This window comes from Meriones unguiculatus, chromosome 11 (assembly GCF_030254825.1).
Source record: "Meriones unguiculatus strain TT.TT164.6M chromosome 11, Bangor_MerUng_6.1, whole genome shotgun sequence".
NCBI classification, from domain to species: Eukaryota; Metazoa; Chordata; class Mammalia; order Rodentia; family Muridae; genus Meriones; species Meriones unguiculatus.
Window position 1 is genome coordinate 34,292,902 of NC_083359.1, and position 20,417 is coordinate 34,313,318.

General features: G+C 45.5%; 1 protein-coding gene across 2 annotated transcripts in view; it reads right to left on the reverse strand.

The window, feature by feature from the left end:
* Slit3 (slit guidance ligand 3) overlaps nt 1-20,417 on the reverse strand; it is a 594,183-nt gene that overhangs the window by 292,607 nt on the left and 281,159 nt on the right. Inside the window, exon 1 of one of the 2 annotated variants that reach the window (XM_060363864.1) lies at nt 14,091-14,258. The exons of the other annotated variant lie outside the window; for it this stretch is intronic. The gene's annotated coding sequence lies outside the window, so the exon portion shown is untranslated. Of the gene's footprint in view, nt 1-14,090; nt 14,259-20,417 lie in introns of those variants that run through there. 2 annotated transcript variants of the gene reach the window in all.

A 20,417-nucleotide genomic window follows, 5' to 3' on the forward strand; every position in this document is an offset into this window, starting at 1 on the left:
CCAGCTGCTTGGGCGGGGAGAGTTCAGGAAATCCTGGAAGAGGTGGTCCTTGGCTTCTGCATCCTCACCCTCATCTGGGGATGTGGAAGGACCTAAATGTCTACTCTCTAGAAACCCACTCAGTGTTGCCTTCCTTTGGGTCACCCTCCATTTTCTTTGACGGGATGACCGAGTGCCCCAGAGAGATGCTACAGCTAGGAGGAAAAGCCAAGGGTCAAATAATCCTTCTCCTGAGCAGAAACACAGGTATACACAGATACATACTTCTGGACAAATGCCTCCTGTGACCGGCTGATGATGGCTACCCGAAGTCTACCCAGCCTCTTCAGGTGAAGGTTGTTGCCCAGCAAAGTGAGGTGTATGGAAAACTTTTCTAAATGGCACAGAAGTTCTGTGTCACCAGGTGGCGGTGGCGAAGGGCTTTAATCCCAGCACCTGCACAGGCAGGTGGATCTCTGTGAGTTCAAGGCCAGCATAGTCTATGAAGGGAGATCCAGCACAGCCAAGGCTACAGAGAGACCCTGTCTCAAAAAACCAAAAAGAAGAAAAAAGTTCTGCGTCCTTCAGGCTTCCTAGTGCCACTCTCACAGGCCATGTCTCTCAAGCCAGCAAACCTAGCCCATTTCCTTTGATTATGACCCTACTCCAGGACATGAGGACACACAGGATATACACACGAAGAAAGAAAATCCACCCACATACCTATAATCATAGATCTACACACATACCTGCCTGCACACAAACACACAACGATACCCACATACATGCAAACACAGACACATACACTAACACACAGGAGTCTGCATGCTCATAAACATAACACACACAAACACACACACATCTGCATATTATCTATGCAGACACACTCTCAGTTACAGACACACACAGACTCAGTAAGGACACACACACACACTCCCTTCCTAGAAAGACACACATGCACAGACACCACTAGGAAGGTTATGAAGAGATAATATGTTCAGCGTTCAAGAGAGTATATACTCTTGCAGAAGACCCAAGCCCAACTCCCAGCCCCCACACGGGGCATCTCAGAACCTCCTATAATTCCAGTTACAGGGAAATCTGATGCCCCTGGTCTTGAAGGGCACCTGCACTAACATGTACATACCCCAGGCTCAACATACACATAGGAAAAACAACATAAATCTTTTTTTTAACTCTGTTTTTTGAGTCTCCATGTAGTTATGTGCATGAGAATGCATATCTTTTTTTAAAGATTTATTTATTATTTATAGAATGTTCTGCCTGCACACCAGAAGAAGGACCATATCTCACTGTATATGGTTGGGATACACCATCTGGTTGCTGGGGATTGAACTCAGGATCTTTGGAAGAACAGTCAGTGTTCTTAACCTCTGAGCCATCTCTCCAGCCCATAAATCTTTAAAGAAAGAAGGGAGGCTTCAAAATGAATTCTAAGCATCTCTGTTCTTAAACCTCCAGCTACTTCTCAAAAAAAGAAAAAAAAAAAAAGGCTCCAGCTTGCTTCATGCTTGGGTTTTTCTCCTTTGCTCACCCCCTCCCAGAACTCCTCTAGAAGATGGTTCCTCACTCTCTCCCTTTTTATCAAGCAGGACACGCTGACTAATCCCACTTCTAGACTCCCTACACCCTCCATCTGTCCACATCTGTCTGTGGTCACCCTGCTCATGGTCTTATTCATTTCACACTTATTCAGACTTCCGCATACAGAAGGAAAAGGGATAGAAATCAAGTTTAACCACTGACTCTGTCCTTCACAACCCAAAACACCTAACACTGTTCTGTTCAGCTGCAAGGAATGCCTCTTAAGACACCACCAACTCCTACCTTCACCCTGGCCTGCTGCCTCCATGACCTCTTCTGGGCATAAGGTCAGACACTTCTGGACGCCAGGTACCCACTGTCACCTAAACACTTTCCATTTATTATGTCATCCAGGCCTTAGGCACTCCTCTGAGTCTAAGACCCACATTATCTTTCTTTCTGGGAGGTAGCCTGGAACTCAGAGAACACAGAACTTGCCCTAAGTTGTGTAGCAGGGAACCCAGAATATCTTATAGGCATTCCTTCCAGAATACCCAGAATACCTTTAGGATTTCTATCTTGCTCTTTTGTAAATGCCAGCTCACTGATATGACGTCTTCAATATGGTTACAGTACCAGCTTACTAAGGCTAGAGTCCCTGTAGACATCAGGTGGGTGTGGGGGAGGTAACAGGGCACACGTGTCTTGCATACCACTCCCTATCAGTGCTGGAGAGTCCTCCTAACCTCGGAGAATAAGGCATTCCACGCCAAGCAATCATGTGAAATTCCAGCAATAGATGAAAAAATAAACACAGAGTTGAGGATATAATTCAGCTAACCTTGCTCCCAAATGAGGTGGATTCCAGAGAGAAAGCAGATTTTCATATTTACTGTATGTGACAGCTGTAGGCATTAAATGAATCATCTGTCTATCTCTATCGCCTTGTTCCTCCTGTGCTGAATGTATCTATCCCTGGGGTTGTCTGTCTTCCCATTCCAGGAAGACGGATCAGTGTAGTTTCAATTATTAATTCCATGTTTGGATCATAGTAACACTAGTTCCAGTTCAGTGACCTGCGGTTCCTATTGATTTACGTGATGAATTATCTACACTGAGATGTATTATTAACTTTATTTTGTCTCCTAGTCCTTCTGCATTCATGCATCAAAATAACAAAGCACCATTCACTGGCTAAAAGGACCCATTTCCCTTCTCACATTTCCCAGAAGGGCGACGGCAACACACCCACGGACGTAATTACACAGAGCTAGGGATGGGGGCTGGATATTTATTTTACCTATGAGTTCTTTATCTCAGCTGTGAACATAGGGGAGAGGGTGAGCCCTGAGTGGGAAGCAAAGGTGCCCTGGAGAGAAGTTAATGGAGGCTAGTGAGAAGGGGAAGCCAAAAAAGCCAAGAGCAATGAACTAACCTCCACCTGCACACTCAGCTTCCAGGAGACACTTGCTACTGTGGTACCCGGAGGAGAGGTGTGGACGCTGCCCGTTAGGAAGGGAAGGAAACCTTGCTGATTTACTGCTACAACCTCCTTTGGAATGCTCTGCTTGCTGCCACAACAAGACTCTCCCAGCAAAGCCAGACTCTGGAGAGATGTAGGTTCGGGGACAGCGGGCTTCTGGCTACCTGTCATTGCCTCTGTGATCTTCAGGCAACACAGTTTCTCGTAGTGTCTTCTGATGATTTGCCATTCCCTGGATGCAGTCTGGCAGAACCTTAATCAAGACGCATTATCTTGTCCTGACCAAGCACACAGGCCACGCCAACCCATGAGTCTCCCTCTATAACATGTGAGTCAAAGGCAAAAGGAAGGAAAGACTAGCAGAGGAACCCCCATTCAGAAGCACTGGTGTCTGGGTGTGACTGCTAAGCCACTGTCACTCTCAGAAGTTGGCTGGGCTCCTTGGGACTACAAGCCTTTCTTCTCCACCTTCCCTTTCTCTCATTCTAGAAGCCCTGCCCCATATGTTTTCAATAAAGCCCTTTATTTAATGAATTAGATTTGAGGTATGTTTTGTTACTTTCAGCTGGACATCTCTGTCCGAGTACTTAAAGGTCATGGCTTTATTCTGTTGTTGAGGCAAAGAGGGAGGTGCTGCCTCTGGCCTACCCCTTCGATAATCACAATCTCCTAAACGGAGAGAGTGGGTTGGGGCTGAGAAGGTGAGAGCAACCCCGCGTTTACTTGCTTCCATTCCGTTTTCAGTTGGAACTGAACCTAACCTCCCAGCTTCCTCCAAGATTCCTGTCCGGGCAACTCCCAAAGCCAGACAGTCTGTAGAGACTCCACACATAAAGGAGGACCTCAGCATGTACTGCCTGGGGTCAAACGCCGTCTGTGAGCCAAACCCTAGGAGGAAAGGCGAGACTCCCAAAGACCTCCCAGCTTGTCAGGGAAGAGAAGGCACAAGTTTCCTTGTGTGGATAACTGGAGGATGACAGGGGCCTCATTCCTAGCTTCATCAGCAAGTGCCTCGCCTCAGACTGTTTCCAGGTGTGACTCAGCTCACACACTATCTTGGCATGGGCGCCGCCTCCTAGTTGCTCCCCTTCAATCACCCAATTCAGACATCAGCATTTTGGACTTTTCTTTTTCCTCCCCTTGAACAGGCTCTGGTTGTAAGGGCTACTAGCAGGCAGAATCTGATTTTACCTGCCAACCCAGACCCTTGGTGAGAAGTGGAACACGGCTCAGCTGTGCCCGAGATATGATTCTCTCCCTTTCCAGAACTTTGCCAAATAAGGAGAAGAGAATCAGAAAACCGCTGTGATTAGATTATATGGAAGAGGGTCAAAGATTAAAAATCCGCTGCCTCTCATTATTAGAAGAGGGATGACAGATTCAGACCAGAGCACAAAAGAAAATACATTATTTCAAAACAGGATATGAAACCCAGTCCCAGGCGATTAGTCTCTGTTAAGTAAATTTACTATCTAATCTTTTAACTGTCTCCCGAAATTGCTGGTCCAAGATTCTCTCCCTGGGTTAGAAGCTTAACCTTGGAAGGGGGGTGAGGTGGGCGAGTGCTGCCATCTACTTCAGGCTCTATCAGCATGTTAATGGGATTGGGGGGGGTTCTCAGCTAACAGGAATGGGGGGCTAAGGGGTAGCTGGAGCAAAAGGGCCTGCAAGCAAAACGCACTTTGTAATAAAAACAGGATGTGCACACCACAGATCAACTCCACTGCCGGATGGACGGCATCGGAGGATGGGGAAACTAGCCAGGCATCAAAGAGGACACAATTCTTCAACATCACTTTAGGCTCATGGTCAGGGGGGGGAAACAGGACTTTCCTCTTTTTCACTCAGCCCCAAGGGGCTCACATGCCAAAGAACCCCAAGCTCTGGATTTGTGTTCAAACCAGATCAACCTTCAATGCTTTGATTTTAAACGAAGGCTGCTATGCAGGCCAAATACCACAGGCCTGCTTGGGGCCCAAAGAGGCCAAGATGTGCATTTGGAGGCCAGACAAGCTCACAGCACCATCCAAGCTTAGAAAAAAAAACAAAGGGGATCAGGACGCAATGAACAACAAGATCTATTTCCCAGCATCTTTCCTGGCTTGGGTACCACTGTCAACACGGAACACTAGTCACAGCAGTAGAAGCCAGGAAGCCCGAGCGATTCCTTCCCTCCTCTGCTGCACAGAAGGAACTCTTGTTGCCCTTTACCTCACTATTTTCTCTTTGTCTGTTTAGTCTAAAAGGCTGAACTGTGGCACAAAGAAAGTTCTCTCCAAGAATGAGTTTTGCAGAGAAAGCACTTCAGGGGAGAGCAGTGTGTGCAGCGGGCTCTGCACAGCCTGCAGAATGGGGCATGTGTTCAATTTGAGGGGGCTGGGCTCCCCCAAGGAATCCAGAGGCCCTCTGTTTGTGTGATTTATCCCTCCTGGAAAATCCAAACATACGAATGTGCCTGCTGCTGTGAAAGCAAGGACCGGCTTAGGGACTCGGGCTCAGCACAAAGCTCACCATGTACCATGCACCCTCCCGCCGCAGGCTTTCTCAATGTTCACCTTTGTAGGTTTCAACCAGGTCAGAGGAAAGGACATGTCTACAGCTCTGCTTGGGGGTCAGCAAGAGTATTTTCTCTCTCTAGTTTCAAGGGCCCTGAGAGAGACAGAATGGGGATCCAAAGGTCTCCCCAAGCTCCTGGGATTTCAGAACTGTCTAATGTCAGCATGTACATGAACAGAACTATGAGGCTCCACGCTGTGGGGAATGGGCCCCACCCTGAGAAGATTCCAACCCAAGTGCTTTTTATTTTGGAACCATTTGTTCAGGGAGGTTTTATTCTGGTACACTGAGGGAGAACTAGACCAGTTATGCCTTTCAAATTCCAGCTCCCACACTCTTTCCTCCTCACCCAAAATGCACTACGGAGCAGCACCCAGGCTCGGGAATTGCGCAAGTGGATGGTGATGGCAGACTATGAAGTGAGTTAAACTTTCCTGCTTGTTCCAACACATCTGAGGCGAAGGCTGCTCTCAAGACCAGGTAAGAGCTGAGGGCTGAGAAGGCATGACTTCATCAAAGGGCCCCCAACTGTCCTGTGAAACAAAAGCTTTTCCTTTCATCCCTGGATGATAACAAAAATGAGGCTTAGGGAATGGAAGTCATTGGCCAAAGAGTAAGGATTAATACCAAGGACTTTCCCCACAGCCCAAGTTCTTGCTAGCACACATAGAACTTTTTCAACTTATGCAATGCAGGAAGGTATCAAGAAAATCCCAGAATGCTCTATAGCCTTTGGCCCACTTCTACAAGGCCATGGAGACAGAGTTATGTTTGTAAAGATGCACTGTAACACTACTGAAATTTCAGAGAAAAAGGGGCAGAAATTCCAGAGAAAACAAATGTTATTGGTGAGATAAGGCATTATATCTATGCAGGGGATTATGTAGTCATTAAAAACACTGAAACAGGACAAGAATATTCATTGGCATAGGGAAATGTTTGTAATGTTACAAAAGAAATAAGTGTAAAACTAAAAGTTCATGCAAAGTAATGGTTTTAACTGAGGGTAGCAGAACATCCCTGTAATCCAGCATTTGGAAGGTGGAGGCAGGAAAACCAGATGTTTTAGAATCCTGGGCTCACTACGGTGAAACTGCATCTCAAAATAAATAAATAGAAATAGAAAAATGAATAAATAAAAATAAACAAACAAACAAAAAGCCGAGAGACACTGATTTATTTATTTTTTACTGACTTAGAAGGATTTCTTCATTGCTTCTTTATATTTTGGTACAAAGTCATCATTTGTTAAGTGAAAGTAACGTTCAGCAAGGGCACTGTTTAGAGGCTGTCTGACTATGTAATCTTTGTTATTATGAAAGAGACACTGATATTGGGCATGAATTAAGCTGTAGATGTTTATCAGCATACACATAATCTAAACTGCAAAGTGTGTCTTATTCGCCCGTAAGCACACGGTGGGGTGTATCCAGCAAAGATCTGACTATACTAGGCTAGATTTTGGTAAATAGGAAGGGCCAACGCAGGCAGGGATAGGGTCTGAAACCAGAGGAGGAGGCGAAAGAGTTTCAGGATTGTGCTGAGGTCAGGGGCCTCAAGGGAGGGAGGCAGCATGATCCTTTCCCATACATAGGAGTGCCAAGGCAGACATCGGGTGTTCTACGCACAGAGCTGTTCTCACACCCATCAAAATAAAATAAAATAAAATAAAAACACTCAGCCAGAGGCACTGAGAGCAGATGTAATCAGCAGGCGCTGATCTCACCGGCACTCCCTGCCTTCAATTATTGTAGATCAAGTTGAACAGGTTATCCAGGACCTCAGGCACTGTGGCCCACTCCCCTCCTGCCCTTTACTATAATAACCATAAGTCTTAATTTCCCACTCAATCAATAACTCCATGCCTGAATTCTGAAATACATCATCTGTTCTCATATTCCTCTGATAAATGGTTTGAATCAAAGTCAGGCATATTACTCTTAGGGCTCTGGCTTATTGTATCAAAGACATCTGCTTCTCAAGCTCCTAGGACCTTGGATACTTAAGGGTCCTTAAGACTGGAGCAAAGACTGAGGCCCCTTAGCTCCTCAGTGTCAGTCACCACCACTCCATGAAATGTGGGTTACTGGTCCCATGAGGACATAAACATACAAGTTGAGAGTAAGTGATCTAGAAATTTCTATCATAATTTGATACCACCACATCCCTAACATAATATTAATCACCTAGACATACCCTTCCCATGACCCACATGCATGGTTCTGTAATTCTTTTCCTTTTGTCTAATTATGTGCACGCTGATGCTTTTGAAATACAATTTTATGCCTGTTGAATCTAATTAAAAATTTGTCTCTATTGTATATGACTTCATTTCATTTTTCAAAGCTACCTTATTGTATTTTATAAATGTCTACAGATTGTCTATCATCTGTTGGTGGGGCATTTTAAGAAGCTATGATAACAGCAATGCACCGTATATATGTCTTAAAATAGCAGAGAGGAGTTTCAGTGTTTTCACCATAAGAAAACCAATGACCAAGGGTATGTTTAACCTTGATGTGACCATCCCACCATCTACACATGTAATACAATGGCCATGTATTGAACACTTACAAATATATGCCATTTTATGTATGTTAAAAAATACAGTTAGGGCAGGCAGTAGTGGCACAGGTCTTTAATGCCAGCACTGGGGATGAAGAGGCATTGGGGATGAACCCTGTGAGTTTAAGGTCAGCTTTGCCTACAGAGTGAGTTCCAGGACAGCCAGGGCTGCACAGAGAAACCCTATCTTAAAAACAAACAAACAAATACATTTAGAAGACAAAGAAGAAGAAGAAGAAGAAGAAGAAGAAGAAGAAGAAGAGGAGGAGGAGGAGGAGGAGGAGGAGGAGGAGGAGGAGGAGGAGGAGGAGGAGGAGGAGGAGGAGGAGGAGGAGGAGGAGAAGGAGGAAGAGGAGGAGGAGGAGGAGAAGGAGGAGGAGGAGGAGGAGGAAGAGGAGAAGGAGGAGGAAGAGGAGAGGAGGAGGAGGAAGAAGAGGCAGACGAGGAAGAAGAGGAAGAGGAAACAGCCTCCTCTCTACTCTGATTTGTGAAGTATCAGAATGTCTAGGCCTGTGGCTCTGAGCTTAATCCTAACAGGGTTTAGCTTTGTCTTGGACTGAGGCTGAGTGGCCCTTCAGAGGATCATCTGTGCCTGCTGAGCATCTTTCTGGACTAACCAGACAGGAGGTCAATGGACTGGAAGGACACAGGGCATTAATCTCATTATTTTGTGCCAAGGGACTCCCAACTCTAATGTTTAATATTTAACTGTATTCATCACGTCAAACACGGCAATTATCCTCAGTGTACCTTCGTGGTTTGTAATGTACATAGCTTCTTGGCCTGTAAAACCGTACCCATCAACATTCAGATTTTATTTCAAATAATCTCTGCTCTAAGAAACTTTGTATAATAATGGGGTGGACATGTAATTGCCCCTAACACTCATTTCTTTTGAGAAAAGGTATTGTTCCTTCTCAGTCTTGTTACATAAGCTGTGGAACAGTCAACAACCTGAAAGGCTAGAAGCAGCCCAACTGCTGACCTGCAGACTTAGGTGAATGGATGTTCCAGTCTCCAGCCACCTTGCTATTCCTATTGGAGATGCATCTGAAATTCAAAAGGTCCATTTGAACTCTCTGATACCCACTGTCTCCAGAGAGCGCCATCAAAACACTATCTGTCCAATAAATGCTCTGGCTTGCAAAGATCACAAAGACCTCCCCCAGATTACCTAAAGCCAGGGATTACCCTGTCTGGTGCCAATTTATCTTTTCCCATAAATCAAGAGTCGGCTAGTGCCACAGTTTTCTTCACCTAATCCCTGCAATCCCTTCCTTGCGAATGAGAAAATATCTCCTTCATCAGAAATGCCTTGAGTCCGTCATGGGACTCTGATGTTTGGATTCCCTGATACTAAGATCCTTTAGGGTAGGCGGCCCAGTGTGGTGGAAAAGGACAAATACCAGTGACCCATTCTTTGCTCTATCACCTTTTACATGTGTGCAAGCCCTTGCAGCCCACATTTTTATCAACCCTGCTTCTCTATCTGCAAAACAGAACCAAAGTCCTGGGACCAGAGGAAAAAATAAATTATAAAGCATTTACATGCTGGAAACGTAGAAAAGGCCTGCTGCTATAATTATTTGCTTAAGGAGGTATAAACTATTTTCAAGAAGTGTTTTGAAGTGCATGATGTGAGGGGAAAAAAACATGACAATTTTTCCTTTCTCAAAAGAACCAAATTCCCTAAATAAGAATTGAATTGAAACTACATTAGGGCCTGAGATATGGCTCAACAGTTACTGGCACATGCTGCCCTTCGAGAGCACTGGAATTCAGGTCCCAGCATCTTCACTGGGTTGCTCATAACTCTCTATAATTACGACTCAATGCTTTCTTCTATCTTCCTTGGGTACTTACATGCATGTATGCTGATACGCACACACACACACACACACACACACACACACACACACACGGGGGGGAGGGAGAGGGAGAAGGAGAAAGAGGAGACAGGAAGAGAAAGAGGGAGAGGGGGAGAGGGAGAGGAAGAGGAAGACAGGAAAAGGGAGAAGGAGAAAGAAAGGGAAAGAGGGAGAGAAAGAAAGAGAGAGAAATTGTTTTAAAAGAAGACCAAGAAAGAAATGAAGGAAAAAAAAATCTTTTGAAAAGATTAAGAAATGGAGAAAAGTTGACAGGAAAAATAATAGTACAGTAAGGAAAGGCATCATAAAACACACTTTTAAATAAAGTAGAATATTACTTAACTTTGAAACAGAATCTGATAAAATTAAAAACAATAACCATAGAAGTTTAAAGGAAGTCTATGGGACTTTTAAGTGAATGCACAGAGCCAGTCCATGTGAGCTGGGAGTGTGAGTGTGGCGTGAGGCCGACTGGCTTGCCAGCGCCTCATGCAGAGCTCCTCAAATTGCATGTCTCTCCTTAACAAGAGAACTAGCTATTCAGTCTGCGTTTCCTAAATGAGAACCAGCCACCCCCTCGGAACTGCTCAAATTCAATTAAGTCACCTGGCATGCTTCCTGACAATACTTTCCCTCTCCTGGTCGACTTTGTCATTTAACCTTTATCGCCTTGGACCACCATGGTGGTTGGGGCAGTCGACCGGGCTGGGTAGGGCACAGCACAGGAGAAAGCCTGTGGAACCCCAGTGAGATAGCGTGGTCAGATGCGCTGTGGGGCCTAATCACCACTTGTCTGGAGAACATCAGGGTAACTCTGAAAAACATCTATGTTTTCAAGAGAGGAGGGGAGGAATTTACACATAATAAAACAAAACCCCAAATTCAAGTGGACTTAACAAACTTTGGGTTCATTATCCCTCTGTTGTTGTCTTAGTCAGGGTTACTACTGCTACAAAGCAAATTGGAGAGAAAAGGGCTTATTTGGCTCACACTGCCACATCACTATTCATCATGAAAGGAAGTCAGGACAGGAACTCAAACAGGGCAGGAACCTGGAGGCAGGGGCTGATGCGAGGCCAGGGAGGAGTTCTGCTTACTGGCTTGCTTCCCATGGCTTGCACAACCCAGGACTACTATTCTAAGGATGACACCACCCACATTGGGCTGGACCCTCTTCCATTAATTGCTGATTAAGAAAATGCCCCACTAGCTTTCCTTACAGCCTGATCTTATGGAGGCATTTTCTCAATTGAGGTTCTCTCCTCTCAGGCGTCTTTAGCTGTGTCAAGTTGACATAAAACTGCCCAGCACAACTGTCTATTCCTATTCTGAATTACAAGGTCCTCACTAAGACGCTCCCGATTCTGTACAGTTGAGTTGTGATTACAATAATTAAATCCCAGAAATGTTCTAGAAACATCAGACACAGGAGAGGATAAAGAGGAAAGCAACAAGAAAGTAGAAAAGGGGTCATCTGAAAGAGCCAAGTGGTTTGGTTTCAGAGAATGATGTCACCTGACTTCCCTGTCAGACACCTTAATACGGCTTCTGTTGCTACTTGCTTCTGCACTTGCTGGGAATACAGTGCTTGGCTGCAGAGTGGAGCTGGAGTTAAAGCTGCCTTAAACTTTGTGAACAACCTATCCCAGAGTGAGGACCCAATTCCTTCCATGGCTGTCCCCTGAGCTGAGCCAGGAAGCTACCATCCTGGCTCCCCATCTTCCCCACTTCTTAAGGTCTTAGGAAGTACAAGGAGACCAGATTTTCACCATCCCCAAACTGTCACCAGCAAATCCTCAGAGTGGAAAGCCTGAGGTAGGGACACTGTTTCTGGCAATTGAAAGCTAAGCCCTGATGGTTATAGATACAATCAGGAGATTGTGGTGGCAGTAACTGACTGCTTTCCCACTGTTTGTTTGTTTGTTTTTTCCTCTGACTTCTCTGGCTATGCCACCATTTTTGTTTACAGAACCCGGCTACCCAATTTCAGTTCCTATGCATATGTGAGAGGAGCCCGTAGCTTGAGCATGGCCAATCAGAGCTTCTTATTCTGTCATGTGATCACTGTAGATCCTGAAAGGAGCTGTGTCTATAGGATGAAGAAATAAAGACATTCTTGGGGTGTGGGGCTGCTGGGCTATGACGGCCATCTTGCCAGTACAAGAAGTGCCTGTGTTTAAAAGAGGAGTGAGTATTTGATGTCCTAATTTAATCATGCCTTACCACCTGATAAAATTTCATCAGGCTTTTCAGGCACATAAGTCAATCTTCTCTCTTAAAGGTCAATTTGAGTTTCGTTTTCCCTGGAACTTTGTACCCAAAAGATATCCAACCATACCCAGAAGTACCTCTTTATCCATGAGGGATCTGCAGTAAGACATCCTCCCCATGGATGCCTGAAGCCATGGATTATACCCAACCTTATCTAGACTGTCTTATCCTCTATGAACATACCTATGATAAAGTTTAATTCATAAACTAAACTTAGGGGACCAATAACAGTAACTAAAAGAACATACCTAGCAGGATAGTGTATAAGAAATTAGTGTGGATGTGTTCTCTCCCACCCCTCAAAATACAATACTCTACTGTTTGCTTCCCCTGTTGCTGGGTGCATTACTGAAACCACAGAGAGCAAAACCGTGGACAGAGGGCTGCTATGGTGAAATCTTTCAACTAACATGCCCTGTCCTTACAAAGCAATTGTGACTTTAACAATTTTCATTCAAGATGCGGACAAGGAGTCTTTTCAAAAGACACACACTAGGTTCAGGTCATCACTGGAATTCTTTTCAAAGCATCATTGTTTTCTTTTGTCTCTCCCAATTTATCCACTAATGGTGCTAGACCCCACACAGTTCAAGATTATACTATGTAACAAAAAGAAAACAAACAAACAAACTCCACGTGACAGGCGAGGAAACTGTGGGTGAGAGAGAACTGACCTGCCTGAGGCTGGCTGTCTAGGAAGAATCTCCTGTTGGAACAAGGGTGAGCAAATACCAGGATGTTTTCTGGTTGCTCCTCTCAACTCTGTTTCCCTCATCTCCATGGAGATAGAAAGCTGACTCCCAGCCCACACAGGTGGAAGGGAAGGTAGAGTTTCTCTCTCAAATATTTATTCTATTTTATGTATGTGTGCATGTATTTGTATGTGTTTCCCTTATATGTATACATGTGTACCATGTATGCATGTTCCTGGTTCTCTAAGGGTCAGAAGAGGGCATCTGATCCCCTGGAACTAGAGTTATGGGTGGCTTAGCCGCCACGTGGGTGCTGGGAGGTGAACCTGGGTCTTCCATAAAAGCAACACATGCTCTTATCCGCCAAGCTGCCTTTCTAGTTCACCCCTTTCCTGTGTTTTTGCTGTTTTCTAATCTGGTGGATAGTTTAAGGCCTCGTGAATACTAGGCAAGTACTCTACTTGTCAGTTATATCCCAGACCTCACGTCACTTTTTACCTTTGAGCAAGGGTCTCACTAAGTTGTCTATGCCGACCTTGAATATATTCTGTATTAAACCTGAACCTCTTATTCTCTGGTTTCTACCTGTGAAGCTGGAATTTGGAATTACAGGTCACTATCCCTGCCCGGAGAAGAAAACTTTCAACACCGATATCAGCCAGATCACCAACACTGAGACCCTTGCCTCCCTGTGTCCTTGAGCTGTTCCAGCTAGACTCATTGTTGGACTTTTGCTGACATACTGTGAGTGTGGCTCCTCCCACCAAAGCAGTTCTGTCTTTCTTCAACAGTAACCATGGGGTCAAACCGTGAGTCCCTCTTCTAGTATGGTGGCCATCTCTCTGTGGCTTTCTCCTCATGTAAGAAATGGGGGTGGGGGGGAGAGGGGGAGGTGTCATCCGAACAGAGTTCTCGGGGCTTCTACAAAAGAGTCAGAAGTGGATCTAAACGGTTCACAAGAGTTTTTGTCAGTTGTCATCCTGGTACTCATTGTTAACAGAAGACGAAATCTACAAAGTGAGGACTCTGAGCACAATGTCCGTTGGCCACTAACCCACCAGTCCCTAGCTGTTTTCAGATTCCTACTCATCTTTCACTTGCTACCTCATAACTTGTCTCCTCCCCCTTTACCTCTTTGAAGGATCCCATTTCTCCTCTGCTCTGGGTTCCAATGCCTTGGATTCTGGAGTCTATCCTTTAGATCAGGCAGGCTTACTTCTTCCAGAACCTGCTCCTCCCAGCCATTCCATTGCTCCTTTTTCTGCCCTCCAGTATGCCCAGTGGAGGCCAAGGGCTTTAGAGCCAACCAGCTCAGGTTTGGAACCTTAGCTCTGTGCCAGGTTGCTGTGAAAGAATGACTTAGCTTCGGTCTCTGCTTCCTTGTCTGTGAACTTGTGGTGATCAGAATGTTCAGGGCTCAGGGTGCCGAAAGTGCTGTGGGAGTGCCACATACAGAGGAGCACATTCATTAACCAAGCCCGGCCTTGATAATACCACGAGACAAGCACCGAGCTCATTGCCTTATTGATTGGTTGTTGAGATTCTGAGCTGTTTTCCTCCACTTTCCCACATGCCTGCTCACGGCCACATGGTGGCAGCCTATCCATTATAGAGGAAATGTCTAGTTGCAGACTAGAGAGATAAGTGATTTTATATATATATATATATATATATATATATATATATATATATATATATAATTAGTATCTATGTATATAGATAGATACTAATTTTTAATTTTTTCCTTTTTGTTGGTGATTGTGGGGAGTTGTCTCCTGATTCCATTTCCAGAGGTTTTCTACTTATACATATTGAGCAGAATGAATCAATCCAGGGGCATTAAGGTGTTACCTTTAGAGAAAAATGATTTATACACACTTGTCATACCACAATAGTTTCCCCAATAGCCAAACTCTAACAGGAAGCCCACTGGATGCCAAGGCCATGTTAAGGTGTCAGGAAGGCTGATGTCCCTAAAGGGACCACTCTGTCTGGAACTCTACTGGGGATGAAAAGCCCTGTGTCCTTGACAATCTTCCAGTCCTAGGCAAAAATGGATGCTTGGTCCTTAGGACATTGCTGCCACACTCTTCCCAACACTCAGTAGCTGTGGGTCCTTCTTTCTTTCTCAATGACACAGGCACACAATGTGCCCCATAAATTCTCTATGTTTGAAAGGATCACAGACAACATTTTGATTTTAATGGATGGCGTGAACAGGATGAGCTTGCCTATCACGTGGGGAAAGATCCAGAACTTTGAGCCTTATCCTCAGCTCTTTCCCAGGACTCCCTATCTCCTTGGCACAGAAGGAGGGGTGTGTCTTGGCTCTCTGAACATTCCCTCGACAGGGCTCCCGGAACACAGTGAACTTGAGCAGTCTGTGAGGAGACAGGAGATCTCATTTGAAGCAAACTTTCAGCCTATTATTTACAGACACAGCTAAGGTACTCTATACCCCACATGCTGTCTGGATGAGGGCACTTTGGACAGAAAGTACTGCACAAGTACCCTGTTGCCAGGCCAGAATACAATCATCTGGGATAGCCTTAGGGCCAGCAAGAATAAAGCAGAGCCAGAGACGCCAGTCTGGAATGGGCGCTCCCTACTCCAACTGCCAGCTGTTTGCCCTCACTGTTCACTTTAGGGAACCTTTCTGCAAGTCTTTTTGTGAACAAATCCTGCTGGAGCAAACTCCTGCTCTCCAAACGAATGGACATTTACATCTCCACAGTCTTGAGCCCAGGAGGCTGCCAAGACACACCGCTGCATTCAGGGGTTTTATTAGAAAGCTCCCCTGAAAACAGGAAAGCTTTGCAAAACAGAGAGAAAGAATGGCCCTTTGACAAAGCCAGGGAGAGCAGGCAAATCCAGGCATGAATGAATAAGCTAAGTATGTATCTTTAAGAAATGATCTTTTGTTGTTGTTGTTTTTGGTCTAAAAACCTTACAAAACTCTTGTTAGTGAGGAAAACTTTTAAAAATTGGCTTTCCAAAACAAACTCCACAGGGAGCAAAAATAACTGCGAGAGGAAGGAACCAGCCCAAGTCATTCTTGAACCAGACAAAATTACAAACTCAGGGGCAGCAGAGTGCTAGGACAGTAGCACGGCTTTCCCAGAAGGCTGCAGTGGGGTTTGTGCACTTGTTTCCTTCCCTGGGACCACCAGAAGGGGATGGAGAGGGTGACAGTTCCCAGCTAACGTTCTGCTTCTGCTCTAGCTAGAGGTGGTCAGTGTCTGAGGTGGTGCCATCTTAACAGAGCTGGGAAAACCTGAGAAGAAGCAAGGCTAGAACAAGCAGGCGTCCACTTCAGACTGAGCCTCCTAAACTTGGCTGCCATCTTCCAGTCTGGAAGGCACTGAGTGGCAGTGTGAAACCACAGTGGAAAATTCCACACCAGTGTTCCCATGATGGGCTGGGGTCAAAATGCAGGTGCACTGAAATACTGTCAAAATGCCTTCAGCCTGTGTATAATAAAGCATAAATGAATTATATCTTTACAGACTTAGGTCCTGACCCAAGACATCTCATTATGCATATGCAAATATTCCAAAATCCGACTCCATTACAAATCCCGAACCACACGGAAAAGGAAACCACAGCTCCTGTCCCCAGAAAAATGGGAAAAACAGAGAGAGTAGGCCGAAAAGCTAACCAGTGAGAGCTGGAGTCTGATTCCGAGGCTGCCAGATGCCAGAGCTAGCTAGACCCTGAACAAATCCTACACCTGCCCCAAGCTCAAGCGCCTCTTTTCTAAGAAATGAGAGGTCGGCTGGGATGTCCCCCAGGTCCCTTTCAACCCAATACTTCTAGGAATAAATGCACAGCTGACACATTAAAGTTGCAAAAGGCTAAGCTGCATAGATGGGGAAACCAAAACCTTCCCATGGCCAACTCTCTCACTATTTAAGGGCCTTCACAATTGCCCTGTTGTCACACCAAGATGCTGGATTCCTGAAGATGGGAACGGGGCTGAGCTCAGCTAATGAAGGAGCTAACCACAGCCCAGCAGACCAACCGTATGAGTCAGGTTTCCAATTCAGGTGCATCAGGATGTTTGTCCTGTGACCTTGGCAGTTGAAGCCTTGGGAAACATCTGGGTCACAGTCTCTTCTTCTCTACTCCTTCAGGCAACTGAGAGAGAGCACAAGAGGTTGAGTGTGGGACAGGGCAAAAGTCTGCAACATGGCTTCCAAAATGTTTACGGAAAGCTTTCATTTTTATGCTAGCTACTTCTCTGGCTTGTTTTCAATGACCGAGTTCTAGAATGCTCTTGCGAGTTGATTTCCTTCCTGCCTGAGATCTTCATTGTTCACTTGCCTCCACCACCTACGATCTATCATTACTTGCAGTTCTAAAAGCAGTAATTTCACTAATGTGTCTAAAACTCGCCATTCAGCGCTCCCCCCCCCCCCAAAAAAAAGCCTTGGCTTCTCACTTGGGCCCAGAAGGTAACTAAAAACAGGGTGAGAACCTGACATCGCTACCTCCATTTTGTGTCTGTCTGTCTTCTTTAGATGAAGGTACAGGGAAGTGATTGTTCTTCACCTTTCCTTTTGAGTCACCTCAGAGTCCTCACACAACAGACAAGCCACCCCCCAAATGACAGCAATCGTCCATAATGGTGAGACTACAGTCTAGCAGAAAAGATCTTGCAGAAACCAGATGGATTCCATCACATAACGACAATGATAAAGAAATCCTGGGACCAAGAACTGTGACAGTCTTGACCGGGACTGCTTAATCATGCGTACACCTCTTGCCCCCTGCCCAGGTTTTTCCTCTACTTTAAAGCTCATTTTGGTGTTCTGAAGACAGAGTTGGGGTAACTGGGATATTTTATCTGTTGGTCTTCTCAGCATGCTACACTGACTCAATTCCTTCCCCTCCCCCCTTTCATCACTACTCCTCTCTGTTGTCATGATGGTTTTGGATGGCTGAGCCTAACCTGTCAAGGCTGCTGGAGCCTAGTTTTTTGGGTTTTTTTTGTTTTTTGTTTTGTTTTTTTTTTTTTTTTTTTTTCCTTATCAACTCTGGTTAAATGATGAGATGTAAAACTTTAAATCAGATGTCCCTGACAACACAGGAGCAGTGATCCATTAGGAAGACAGTAGAGAGGTTTCTAGCAAGTGTCTGGGTGGGATATTCACTAGGAGGGAAAAGATGAGGGGTGACAATTCTAGGCTGACTTCTACCTCTAGCCAAGTGCCAAAACAGTGTCACTCCAAGGAAGAGCGGAGATGCAGAGGAGGGAATTTGGGAGGCCCTGTCCCTGTCAATACTGACATCCATCCACTGACCTCCAAACCCAGCCTGGGGAGACAAATTCTGAGGAAGCCTTAGGGAAGAGCAGAGGCCAAAACGGGTTCTCCCAGCAGAATGCATTAGAACCAAGTCCACCGCAGCATCCGTCTCATGAGTGACTGCTGAGCATCGGCCCCTGGCTAAGCACATATTTACATTCCTTCCCTCCATCTGGAGCTTCTTCATTCCATGGAAAGGAAACACGAAGCTTCAGAGAGGTAAAGGAATTCATCCAACACTATACAGCTGCCAGCTGCCGCAGCAAGAGGCTCCCAGGTAGGACGGAGCTGCCTCCCAACAAGAATAGCTAGGCAAATTAACATGTCTGTGAGTGGTTACTATGTACAAAGACTAAAGGCCGATACAGAATAGATTCTAGTTATATCCCTGCTTTAGAGGTAAGTGCACTAGGCTCCAGAGCCAGATGTGGTGAGAGGAGAGTTTGAATTCTTCATGGGCCTTCCCTCACAGCACACAGGGAGTCACAGGCCTGGCCCAGAGACAGCAGTGCCCACTGCCCCAGAAGAGGGGTTGTGCCCATCCTAACCTTCCAGGAGCCCCTGATGAGTCACAGAGATCAGAAACTTTGAGCATCCTCTCCCAGCAGCTGGGTCCTGGGAAATGGGGTACAGTGAGATCGTTCTGTGAGAAGCAGAAGGCACCTCTATGGGTTAGAAGTAGTGGACTTGGGGACAGATTCAAGGATCCTCAGCTACATCCGAAGTGTGTGTCTGTGTGTGTGTGGGGGGGGGTTATGATACAGAGTCCTGTGGAATTATCCTGAGGTTAATTTTTGCTTTATGCTAGGGCCTAATTAACTGAATTGGCAAATAGGATTTTATTTATTTTTCCCTGTAAATATAATTATAGCCTGAATCATGAGGCTAGAGCCACAAAACCAGCCACGGTCTTCAAACTCATTGTGGGAGTAATGAAACCTTTTGTTAAACAAAGAACTATGCAGACCCACAGCATCAAGAACAAGGGAGCAGACGCTTTCTAGCTAGAACGGCGGTGATGGTGATGGTAGGATGAAGAGGGAGTCTGTTGTCTATATATTCTATTTTCCTGCTGTCCCCACCTCCTGTTCAGTCCCTGGCCTGTTCTGTGGAACATCAGGGTTCTGAAGGGCACATTTTGAAAAATGTTGCTGTAGTGAACTGCCAACCCTTAAGAACACATTTTGTGGTCTCCGCCTCCCAGGATTATTGAACAAGGAAGAGACATCACTATTTTTGTGTTCGGGCCTTTTGTACATAAAATGCCAGTGGTTACCAGCCAAAGCCCTTTTCAAGCAGAGCCTCGACCCTGAAGTTGGGCATGAGCTTCAAAGAGCTGTATTTATTGAAAGGTGACACAGTGCAGCTCCCAGCCTGGGTAAGTGGGTGTTTCAGGACTGGGAAACATCCTTGGCCAGCTCTTTTAGGACGTAGATAAAAACAGTTCTAGGGTGCTCATTCTGAACTGGAGTGTGACAGTTAAGAGGTTTATCTTGCCTCTCAAACTGAGACCACAGCTTTTCTCTCTATCTAAGAGACCAAGGAAACCGGTGCTGGCTACGAGGAGCAGAGAGTGGCCAGGATCTGCGTGAGCCATAGATAAGCTGGTGTAAGGGTGTCCATCTGGGGCTCTCTCTGTCTCTTGCTCTGGACCCCGGGGGTGAGAGGAACAGCTCTGATCCATATGCACTGCCTCTGCAGGTCTTGAACAGGGGCTCACCCTAGTGGATCACAGATTTGCTTTTCAGAGACCCCCTCCCTGTGAGCCCTACACAGATGCAAGCTGAGCATCAGGAAATTGAAAGCCTGATGGTACAAAACTTGGAAGCTAGGCTCTCCTTGTAGGCTCAGCTGTCTCCTTATACCTGTGCTGAAAGCACTTTACTCTCCAGTGAGCGACATCCTCATGAGGATGTGTGAAAAGAGGTCTTGTTTGCCTATACATTCTCTAAACGTTAAAACATCCTGACTTACGGATGAAAGGTAGAGAGTAGAGTCAAGATTCAAGCCAATCCAATTTAGGAGTTCCTCTTTACCGATGTCATTCATCTAGCACACACCCTGCACCTCTAGATCTTCACAGAGCAATCAAGCAAACTTAACAGTGAAACAGCAAACAAATGTATGGTTATATGGGTGGGCTTGGAGGGAG